Genomic DNA, 11,596 nt, shown 5'->3' with positions numbered 1-11,596 from the left:
GCAAAAATGAGGAGCTGTGAACTTTATCTTATACAAGACATCCTCTGATGTCTTAGTACCCCACTTAGTACAGTGCTTTGCACACAGTAAGTGCTCAATCAATGCCACTGTCAGGTTAAGTAATAAGCTCATCTGCTCTTCTGGTCACTCGGATGTCTCCGTTGGTCACAAAAAGGGCAGACCGGTCGAGCATTCGGAGCTTTCCATTCGGCGCTTTCCTGGGGCTCCTCTGGACTCCTGGTTAGAAGGTCATTAGGGAAGGGTCAGCTCCCAGGACACCTTCAGGATTCCAGGTGGCGTGGGAAGGTCTGAGGGAATGTGCAGATGAAGCAGATTCCTCCTGAGACTCTCGGGTAGCAGAATTACCCTCAGGAGCTTGTTCATCTGTTTTTGTAATGATAGTTGCTAAGCACGTACCTTGTGCCAGGGACTGTACTAAGCACTGGGGTGGATACAAGCTAATCACATTGGATTCAGTTCATGTCCCACATGGGGCTCAGAAGTCTTATCCCCATTTATAGACGAGGTATCTGAGGCACAGAGAATTGAGGTGACGTGCCCAAGGTCACACAGCAGACAAGTGGCAGAGGCAGGAATAGAGCCCGGGTCCTTCTGACTTCCAGGCGTGGCGTCTATCCACTAGGCCACGCTGCTCCTTATTGTTGCACAATACAAAGTGGACAGTGGAGTTAATACCACCCTGAATATTTTTCTGGCTTCACATCATGCTCTGAGATTGAATCTTTCTATCTGTCCATGCTCATCCAGCTAGGGGTAGGGGATCCCAGCTAGGGCTACTGGGTCCCTGTAATTCCCAGGACCATTTCGCTATTCCAGCCAGACTTACGTCGCTCTGGTTTTATCGGCTTTAAAGACATCCATTCACATTTTTCTTTTCAGGCGCGGCGGCTCCCAAGACTCTACCCGGGATCCTCGTCAACCCAAAATCAAATAAAAAATGGAGTCCTGTGTAGAAAACCCAATCCTTATTCCTCGAGGGAAATATCTGCCCGGAGCTGTTTGGTGTTAGGCAAGAAATGTGTCCCCTGAACGTATCAAGGGGCTTTTAAGGGTCACTCCTGATAGCAGTCAGGAGAGAGCACTAGATAAACTTAGTCTGTTCTCCAGCTGTTTACTTCCTTGGGAAAAGACATCTCTTTGGGACCATTTCTGCAGGCTTTTGTGGCTCTATAGGAAAACCAGAGTGATTTCCCATGAGTACTGTTGGGGCTTGGTGCTGCTTGTTCCTCTAAGTGGATTTCGGTAGCTCTTGATGACTCATTAAGCAATTAATAGTATTGGCTAAAGAGGAAGGATGGTCACTAGGCCAAATGTCCTCCAGTGGGATTCATTAAGGAAGGAAAGGAGATTTCCCAGTTGTGATTTTTATTTGAATCGGAGTGTGACCTAAGCATAGAGAGTGAGTCTCCTTGAGTGAGTTTTCCAAAGCGGCAAATCATTTCAGCAGATTGGTGGAGGATCATCCATCTGGGAGAATTTGGCTCCTGTCACCTGTGGCCTGGTGGATAGAGCAGAGGCCCAGGAGTCACAAGGACCTGAGTTCTAATCCCAGCTCCATCACCTCTTTCCTGAGTGACCTAGAGCAAGTCACTTCATTTTGCTGTGCTTCAGTTCCCTCATCTGAAAAATGGGATTAAGACTGTGAGGTCCATGTGGGACATGGACTGTGTCCAACCTGACTAGCTTGTATCTACCCTAGCTCTTAGTACAGTACTTGGCAAATAGTAAGTGCTCAACAAATACCATTTAAATAAAAAAAGACTCTTTTTACAGTGTCACAAGACCTTCTGGACCAGCCCTTCAACACCCTCCTTTCCTAACTCGTAGGCTCCCCCGCTTAGAGTAGGCAAACTACACATGGAGACGCTGAGTGTTACAGGAGTCGGATGGAGAAGTCACCGCAGATACATCGGGAAAGGCTCTTCCCGTCTGATCTTGTCTTCTATTTTGGACTCAGTCTGCCAAGGACTGGTTTATGCTACCGTCCAAGAAGAGAACAGGACCAGTATCACCTTGGTCCAAAGTCCCACAATGCAGTCATTCCTGAAAATTTGCCATGAGACAATTCAGATAGAGATTTGACACAGAACGGGATTAGTGATACTGTTATGAAATTTCAAGATGCCCAATTCAAATAAGAAATGATACAGACCTCTTAGTCACATATGGAGTTACACAGTGTAGGGAAAAAATATCGATTCAGAAATACTTTCTATATAGGTCCAGTGTTCTTATTTCTCTGCTTATAATAATAATTATTATAACTAGAATTGTGGTATTTGTAAAGAGCTTACTGTGTTCCAGGCACTAAACTAAGAGCTGAGGTGGATACAAGCAAATAGGATTGGAAGCAGTCCCTGTCCCACATGGAGCTCAAAGTCTCAATCCCATTTTACAGATGAGGTAATTGAGGCCCAGAGAGGTGAAGTGACTTACCCAAGGCCATACAGCAGACAAGTGGCAGATTCTGGATTAGAGCACGTGATTTAGGTTGCTCTGAAGAGCAAATCCCTTTTTCCTTCTTTGTTCTCTTCGTCTCTCTCTCTCTCTCTTTCTCTGACTGTCTCTCCCTTTTTCTAACCCTCTTTCCCTTCTTCCCTCATTCTCTCCTCCCTCCATCTCTCCTGCCTCGAATTCTTCATTGGTCAGCAATAATATTGAAGATAAGGTTGAAGAGGACATTTTGGCAGAACCTCTGATTTACAGGGAATTGGAAGTCAGTGTTTCTTGATTCATGTCCAAATAAAATTTTAATTCAGAATTAGGGTCAGTAAGAGGGCCACTTTTGTTCACAGATTAAATGTTTTTGATTACAGATGGGCAGTGAAAGAGGGGTATCAAGTTTGACTAAAGTGTAGAGGAAGGACATCTCAAAAACAAAGTTCGCAAGTCCTAAGATATCTCGTTTTCCCACCATGCATGGTGGGAATTCCTCAGGTTGTTTAATATTTCCTGAGTATCCCAGTGGGCAGGGCACCAGCAGATAGGCTCTAACCCTGTTCCTGCTTCGGAAATTCTTATATGAGCAGAATAAGACCTTCCCCTCCAGGCTCTAGCGTGAGGTCGTTACGGGCCGGGAACGTGTTTCTAACTCTGTTGTACTGTCCCGGGTGCTTAGTACAGTTCTGGGCACATAGTGAGGGCTCAATATATACCACTGATTGATATGAGCATCATGGAAGCTCTCATCTCCTGGCCTGAGGGGATTTGACACCTGCTTCCCTGGTTTGGGTTGGCCTTTGGCTAGGTGAAAAGAAAAGAGAAGCAGCCTAATTATTTGACGGTATCTTGGGTGCAGCCACTTTTCACTGTAGGTGTTTTGAAAAACGCTTCTCTCAGTGCCTGCAATTAGATGTGGGGCAGTGGTGTCAGTGGATGAGATATCAGTGCAAAGATCTATAAATTGTTCAAACGGAGTGTCACTAGGGCAGGGAATGCATAAATTAAGCAAAATACTCCAGTTATATCATACTTTGTCCATTATCTCCTCTCCTCGCTGTGCTGAAGTGCTTTATACATTAGAGCCGTTGGCACCAAAGAGATGTCTTTTTTTCCCCCCCCCAAAACAGCCATATTAATGTCACTGTAATTCTGTCAGAAATTGGTTCTAAGTGAAGCAGCATGGCTTAATGGAGAGAACACAGGCCTGGGAGTCAGAAGGACCTGGGTTCTAATCGCCGCTCCACCACTTGTCTGCGGTGTGACCTTGGACAGGTCACTTAATTTATCTGTGCCTCAGTTACCTCATCTGGAAGCTGGGCGATAAGACGTGTACACTGTCCAACCTGATGACCTTGTATCTATCCCAGTGCTTAGAAAAGAGCCTGGACTATGGTAAGCGCTTTAAAAAAAATGGAAAAACCAGTCCCAGCAGAGCCATCTCACCCAGCTCTCACTTTGTCTGGCTCTCGTATGATAGGACGTGGGGTATTCAGGTACTCGGGCCGGGCTTTTTATTAACCGCTTCAGCACAGTGCTGGGATTGTTTCAACAACCCAGAGCATGGAAAGAGCATGGGCTTTGGAGTCAGAGGTCATGGGTTCGAATCCCAGCTCTGCCACGTGTCAGCTGTGTGACTTTGGGCAAGTCACTTCACTTTTCGGTGCCTCAGTTCCCTCATCTGTAAAATGGGGATGAAGACTGTGAGCCCCACGTGGGACAACCTGATTCCCCTGTGTCTACCCCAGCGCTCAGAACAGTGCTTGGCACATAGTGAGCGCTTAACAAATACCAACATTATTATTATTATAAACAACCGGCAGCTGGAGGCTCGCACCATTCAACCACATGGGGATTTTGCAGTTCATTCATTCAATCGTATTTATTGAGCGCTTACTATGTGCAGAGCACTGTACTAAGTGCTTGCAGTTCTCTCTTAGACTGGCTTTGCCATGGCAGCCAGTGGCTGAACACTGAGCACTTGACGTCCTCAAGGGGAAGGGCTGAATAAGTCCTGTAGCGAGAATGCTCGGGGCCTCTCGCTTGACTTTAAGCTCGTTCTGGGCAGGGAATGTGTCTGCTATATTGCTATATTGTACTCTCCCAAGCACTTAGTACGGCGCTCTTCACGCAGTAAGCGCTCAATCCATACGACCGACCGACTGCCTAATTCTCAGACTGGCACTTGGCGGAACTTTCTCCCATCCTGAAGCAAGGGTGAATTTCGCTGTTGAGTCGACAGTTCCGCAAGTTGCCAAGGCTCCCGGATTCCGAGCGGCAGAAGAAGGAAAGAGAAGAGTGGAATTCCAGGGGTTCTAAGTGCATCCCACCCTAGCTGTAAGCTCGTTGTGGTCAGGGAAAATGCCTAGCAACTCTGCCATCTTGTACTCTCCCAAGCACTTAGTACGATGCTCTTTCCACACTAAGAGCTCGGTAAATACAGTCCGTCGATCGATCGATCATTTGATTGAGGGTCGCTGGGCCCGAGTGCATCAGCACCTAAAACTGCTCAAGCACTTGTATGTAGTTGTTCCTACGTAGACAGTGCATTCTGTAAATACACCAAGAGTGATATAGTAAGAAACATATATGTGTGCACAGACGTAATGACATTTCCTTGTATCACATCTATCAGGTAACGAGCAGCTAATAATTTTCTTTTTCTAGTCAGAGCCAAGCATTATAATGGCACATACCCATAAATCAACATCAACGTGGAACATTGCTTAGCAAATATAAATGTATGTGCATTGCAGAATGATCCGAGATTACAGAAATACATCAGAAGTCAAAAGTAGCTGGTGGAGAAAGGCTATGTCTTTAGTTTATTGAGATTGTTTGGAGGATCCTAATGTACTGTCACTGAAAGAATAATTTTTCCTTTACAATCTACTTAGCAAAGATTTATCGATCCTTCCCCCCTTCATAGAGAATTACTGATCCATTTTAGAAAATCAGATTTTCACACCTTTCAGGAGAATGTGCACAGCGCAGTTCTCTGGGGATTGCCCGGGAAGTTGACTTTGACATGAAATCCCCTGACACCAGCTCACAACTGCTTCTAGTCTCATCGCTGCTCTTCCGAGCAAGGTGGTAAAATACTTTTATACATTTTAGAGAAATGATTGCACCGCGAGGATCACTTTTTCCATGCTAGCGGAAGGATGCAGGGTCCCGTTATTTGTGTAAACAGCATTTTTCAGCTTCGTTTTCCTCCTCGGCTGTGATGTTCCGAACCGTAAGGTAAGATAAAAGTTGTTGAAATTCATGTTGCAAGGCAGGAGGTTCCTGCCGGATTTTTCTGTGGGGGTGTAAATAACTTTGTCCGAGACGCGCCTGCTCTCTGTCCTCATTATAGAAGTAGCCTAGGTAGCTAAGCGTTAGGGATGTTATATTGAGTTATGCATCATAATGAAGGTGATTTATTATAATTAAAATCGTGTGGAGAACAGCTTTTTATTAGACATATTGTTTCGCAGGCGAGCTTAATAAAGAGCATTATTATTAGTTATAGATCTGGGTGAAGGATGTTGTTTACCGAGAGTTATGTGAGTATTAGTCAAAGTCTGAAGCTGCTCATTTGAGCTGTCCTCCAAAGGGGGAAAAATGCCGAGAGCGAAGGGAATTTAAGATAGGTGGGGAGGGAGGAAGAGAGGGAGGGTGGGATTGTATACGGACGCAAGCCAGGGTGATGTGTGAGCGCGAGTGAGAGAATGTGTGTTTGTGGGTGTGAGAGAAAGGGGGAGGAGGCGGCGGGAAGGAGGGGGAGAGAGAAAGAGAGAAGGAAATGTCTAGTGCATGAAGGTTCTCGGCAGGAGCAGTTCTAGAATACTTTATTACATATCTGCGGAGACAATGGCATGGACTGTAAGTAGCTCCTGTCTCTCAATATAATAATGCACATAAAGTCGGGGTCAGATTGGGTTCGCTCTGGGCTTCGGATGCTGCGGAAAGTCACCGGGGGAATCGATGGACGAAAATAAGCCCCGAGTTTCTTGCAATCAATGAGATTTTTTTTTTTTTCTATTTAAAGCTTACACTGCTGGATCTGAGTCACAGAGCTTCAAGTGGGATTTTTACTCAGGATTAGCAGATTGAGATTGGGAGGCGTTGTAAATGTGTTGTTTATTGTCATAAACGGGTTTCTGCGTTGGGGTCAGAGGCCAATGGGTAGACGCCGCTTCCAACTCTGCTCTGAAGTTTGAATGAACTGTTATGTGGGTAGGCAAATTGGACTGTTAATATAAGTCCGTGCCTCTGTGGGTGATAATCTCTGTTGATTCGATCAAGAGTATAGACCACTTCGTCTTCAAAACCATCCCTTCCTATTGCTTAAAGATTGAAATTTCATTCAGTAGTATTTATTGAGCACTTACTATGTGCCGGGCACTGTACTAAGCGCTTGGAATGTACAGTTCGGCGACAGATAGAGACAAATCAAACGCAGGTTCTGCTTCTAGTTTGGAGAAACCCCTCTCTGTCCATTTCTCTAGCCTGGGGTAAAATGAGGAATCTGAAAATCAAAATCCAGGCGCTTTTCTAATCTGAGGTGAGAGGTTTCCGCCCATCGCAGAAATTACGGACTGTTGTTTTTTTGGTGCCGTTCAGCTTAAAGATGCTGCACTCTCGGATGGAAAGTGGCTCTCCCTGTAAGGAGACAAACTGTAAACACCACGTCAACCTGAGAAATGAAAGTTTAGAAGCTTCTGAAGGGGGTCTCTTGTGGTTTTCTCCGCGCCGTGTCACTCACCACGGGGATGTCCTGTGGGTCCTTCAGAAAAAAACGATCTTGGAGCAGTGGTTTATGTTAGGGGAGGAGTTGATCTCTGGAAACCGTAACCCCACGGCACTCTGCCCCATAAAATACCTAGCAGAGCACCACGAGCAGTGGGACGGGGGAAAGAAGGATCCGGTGAAATTACTCCTCCTACCAATTTGAAACTGTCCTCTCCCAGAGGGAGTGCAGCAACAGGAGATAGGGAAGTATCGGCTCCTGCAGCCCACCTCTGGCCATTAGCATCTGTCTTCAGGAAGAAGGGAGTAATTAGGCAGTTATGCCTAAACAGTTGAGAAGAACCAAGTAAGGGGTAGCTCTCTCTGGCAAAGAGAGAGAGACACTGATACAGGAACAAGGGGAGGAGGATTTTATATAATTCTCTCTTTCCTTTAAGCTAAAAGAAGCCTGCCACTGGATTATTTTGATTTTTTTTTTCCCTGTGTAAAGCAGCACTGTCTATTGGCATTTAATTTCAACTTAAATCAATTTAAACTCTCCCAATTTTGTTTGAGTAAAATAAAACTCGATGAAGAGTGCTCTAAGCGCTGCTGTCGCGTGGCAGGAAGCCAAGGATGCTCACACATGAAATGTCTGGGGCAATCTGTCTCTTTCGTTCACGTAAGCATTCAACAGTGACATAATCAAATACTTGCGCGAAAGTGTCAGCCCGCCACAGGAAAGTCTAAATCTGTGTATTAAAACGGGAAATATACCCGGCGATGGAAGAATCGGTGTACAAGAACGGCGTATATGCATGCAGGAGATCAACCTAGCCTGTTGCCTCGACATCACTGCTGCTAGCAGGGGCGTTTGAGATTGGAGGAGAACACACGGTCACCTGAATGATTTTTCCCCGAGTAGGAATGTTTCGCTTGAAGTTATTCTCTCTAGCTCCTAAAGTTCTCCTTTAATGGTCTCCAGTGATGTGTGGGGCATCCCGGATTATGCCTACCTCTCTTCTCAACCAAACCTTTTCTGGTCTCTGGGTGAAAGAAGAGCAGCGGCGGATTTAATTTATTTATTAAATGCTCTGACAGGGATAACACCTCCCAGAAGCCACAAGGCACCATCGGAAGGGTCCCGGGCGCTATCAAGATTCGGTAGTCACAGCAACTCTGAACCGTCTCGGAAATGAATGACCGGATATAGTCTGTAATTTTAAGCTCCTCTTTATTTTGGAATTTTAATTTGAGGATTTGGAAAGATACGATTCTTTCAGGGAAAAGAAGGAACGGTCAAGATGTATCTTTTTTTATATATAAATTGGCATTTGCAACTGGGCTTCTAGTTCCCAAGTTTTTTAATAGTACTCTGACTAGTCTCCCCTTTTCATTCCTCTCCCCATCTTTTTCTTCTTTCCTCCGCCCACTGACAAATACACTTTCTCTGTTTTCTGAGGTACTGGTTTGCTCTTCCTTGTGACCTGAATTTACGTCCGATTTTCACCCAGGAGGAGCCAAAAGGGCAAATTTGGAAACGTTCAGTTGATGTTTGTGAAAATGTTCCTGGTTGTCAAAATAACTGAACACATACATCTCCCCCTCTGCGGGTTTCAGCCCAGTTCTTGCTACCTATCCTCTGGGAGAGAGCACAGAGTGATAGAGAGAAACAAGGCCTCTCGCCAATCTTTCAGTCTTCCATTTTTTATTACAGTCCCATTGAGCTCTCATGGTATGGAGCCTCCACTTGGCTCCTTTACTGACCGTGAAAGGGAAGTGGCCTCCTTTCTGAACTCCATCCATTCCCCAAATGAATGCTGGCCTTGGAACGCTGCATACTGGGAAAGGACTTTGAGGGATTGGGGTGACAGATAGCGAATGTTACCAAAGACCTGTGACTCCTTCTACAGAAATTACCTCCGGGGGAGTCCCCAAATCCTGAAAGCATCTTTGATCACATCATCCTGAAAATGAACCTCATTCTTTTCACCCTCACTCTTTTCTGAGCCCTTGGAAAGACTGCGTACATAACATTAAATCTGCCCCTGGGCAGCTTTAACCTCTGCGACCGGCATTTACTCAGCGGATCACCCTAGGTCTTGTCTACATTGGCTGTGCTTCAGAGGTCATATTTTCCCGCCGACGAACTGCTCGCGAACAATTTTTCCGATGGGTTAGACCTCACTAGGCGTTGCTTTCGATTTCGGAGGTGAAGGCAGCCTTCTCTTTTGTCTTAATTTTTTTTTTCCCACCGACATATTTACTGTGGCTATTGCAGGGAAAATCCCACTTTCCATTAATGTTTGCTTTCTCCCGTATTTCTCTTGCAATATATCAGACTAATAAAGAGGTACGGGGTATTATTCTGCACTCATATGTTTTTAGCTTTATTTGGAGGTGTCTCCGCCATGATTCCAGGGCCACAGATCAACAAGTAGTGCTTATTGATCTGGCCCAATAACCATTCTAGTTCTGGGGGAAGAGTTTGATTGATTATGCTCTCTAGGCAGTTTTACCAGGGCTTCTACTGGGGTCCTCTCAACGTTTTTGTGGCTGTTCCTTTTTCAGATTAGACTAATGATAACAGATGGTTTCTAGGAGATGGTTTCTAGGCCAAACCTTTTTGAAAAAACCCTTCCTGGAAATGGCACCCTTCCTGGTTTTCCTGAAGTGTAGTTCCTTCATTCTGGGCCCCCCTCACCTAGTCCCGATGCCCCTCTTACATACAATTCCACTCACAAACGTATAGTCACGGTTGGGGGCGGGGGTGAATATCAAATGTCCAAAGATCCCAGATTCAAATGCATCATCATCATCATCATCATCACCATCATAATAATGGTGATAATAATACTCGTAGTTTTGGGTAGGGCCTCACCTCTCGCCAAGCATTGTACTAAACACTGAAGTAGACGCAAGCTCATCAGGTCCAGCGTGGGGCTCATCTATTTTGCAGATGAGGAAACTGATGCACAGAGAAGTGAAGTGACTTGCCCAAAGTCACACAGAAAGATTCGTCTTGTGAGGATCCCTGAATTTCCATAATCTAGCTCCATTTCCTGTCGCTAAGGTCACATCCCCCTTGTTTTCACAGCGGTTCCCATATCCCCAGTGGGCCATTTCATTCATTCAATAGTATTAATTGAGCGCTTACTATGTGCAGAGCACGGTACTAAGCACTTGGAATGTACAGTTCATTTGTTCTGGATACAAAGGACATCAGTCATTAATACTTAGGGATGGATAACAGGACAAGCCATTCCCAGCACACACATTGCTCGTTATTCCACAGAGCATACTACTAATACTAGTGGCTTACTATGAGTAGATTCAGGATTCCAAGCACTTAGTACAATACTCTGCACACAGTAAGCGCTCAATAAATATGACTGACTGAATAAAGATAGGCAAATCAGACACGGTCCCTGTCCAACCTGAGAGTCCCGATCTAATGGGGAAAGATAACTTATATTTAACCCCCATTTTGTTGTTGTTTTCTTATGCTGTCGAGTCGTATTCAAGCCATAGCGACCTCAGGGAAACATCTCTCCCAGAACGCCCCGCTGTCCATCTGCAATCGTTCTGGTAGTGTATCTGTAGAGTTTTCTTGGTAAAAATACAGAAGTGGTTTACCATTGCCTTCTTCTGTACAATAAACTCGAGTCTTTGCCCTCGACTCTCTCTCGTGCCGCTGCTGCCCAGCACAGGAGAGTTTTGACTTGTAGCAGATTGCCTTCCACTCGCTAGCCACTGCCCAAGCTAGGAATGGAATGGCTAGGCCTCTGCTTGACTCTCCCTCCAGTAGTCGAGACTGGTAGAGTACTGGAAACTCTCCAGGTGCAACGCTGAGAGGGTAAGCCCCCATTTTACAGATAAGGAAATGGAGGCACAGAGAAGCTGAATGACTCACTCAAGGTCACACGGCAGACAGATGACCCAGCCAGGATTAGGTCCCAGGTCTCCTGAAGACTAGTCCTATCCTCTTTCCATTAGGCCAAGCTGTTTCCCAAAGGAATTAAGTGCTCTTCACTTAGTAAGCGCTCAACAAATACCACTGATTGATTACTTGATGACTTGATATGAGTTGCCTTTCATGGTAAGGGTTTGAAGGGGGAGACATTGCTACTTGTCTTCGCGGATGTTATTCAATCAATTGTATTTTTTGAGGACTCGCTGTGTGCAGAGCACCGTACTAAGCACTTGGGAGAGTATGGTATAACAGAGTTGGTAGAAACGTTTCCTGGCCACAGTGAGCTTGCGTTCTTACAGTCTAGCGGGAAAGTTAATTTTATCAGGTGTCCAGATGACTTCTTTCTGACCTCAGATCGAAGTTCTAAGGATTATATTGATATCAATCGGTGATGGAAAAACAGAGCAGCCTTCTCAGCCCATTCTGCTGTCGACAAAATCAATTTCTTCC

The 11,596-nt window shown here is 45.3% G+C and overlaps 1 non-coding gene across 1 annotated transcript; it reads right to left on the bottom strand.

Annotated features, from left to right (window-relative positions):
• Nucleotides 1–10,893: 10,893 nt before the first annotated feature.
• Nucleotides 10,894–11,031, bottom strand: LOC114814060. Its single transcript, XR_003761802.1, has one exon. It is a non-coding gene; the product is annotated as a small nucleolar RNA SNORA7 (small nucleolar RNA).
• Between the last annotated feature and the right edge of the window lie 565 nt (nucleotides 11,032–11,596).

The sequence above is a fragment of the Ornithorhynchus anatinus genome, chromosome 8 (genome assembly GCF_004115215.2).
Source record: "Ornithorhynchus anatinus isolate Pmale09 chromosome 8, mOrnAna1.pri.v4, whole genome shotgun sequence".
NCBI lineage: Eukaryota > Metazoa > Chordata > Mammalia > Monotremata > Ornithorhynchidae > Ornithorhynchus > Ornithorhynchus anatinus.
This window is presented reverse-complemented; position numbering and strand designations above follow the sequence as displayed.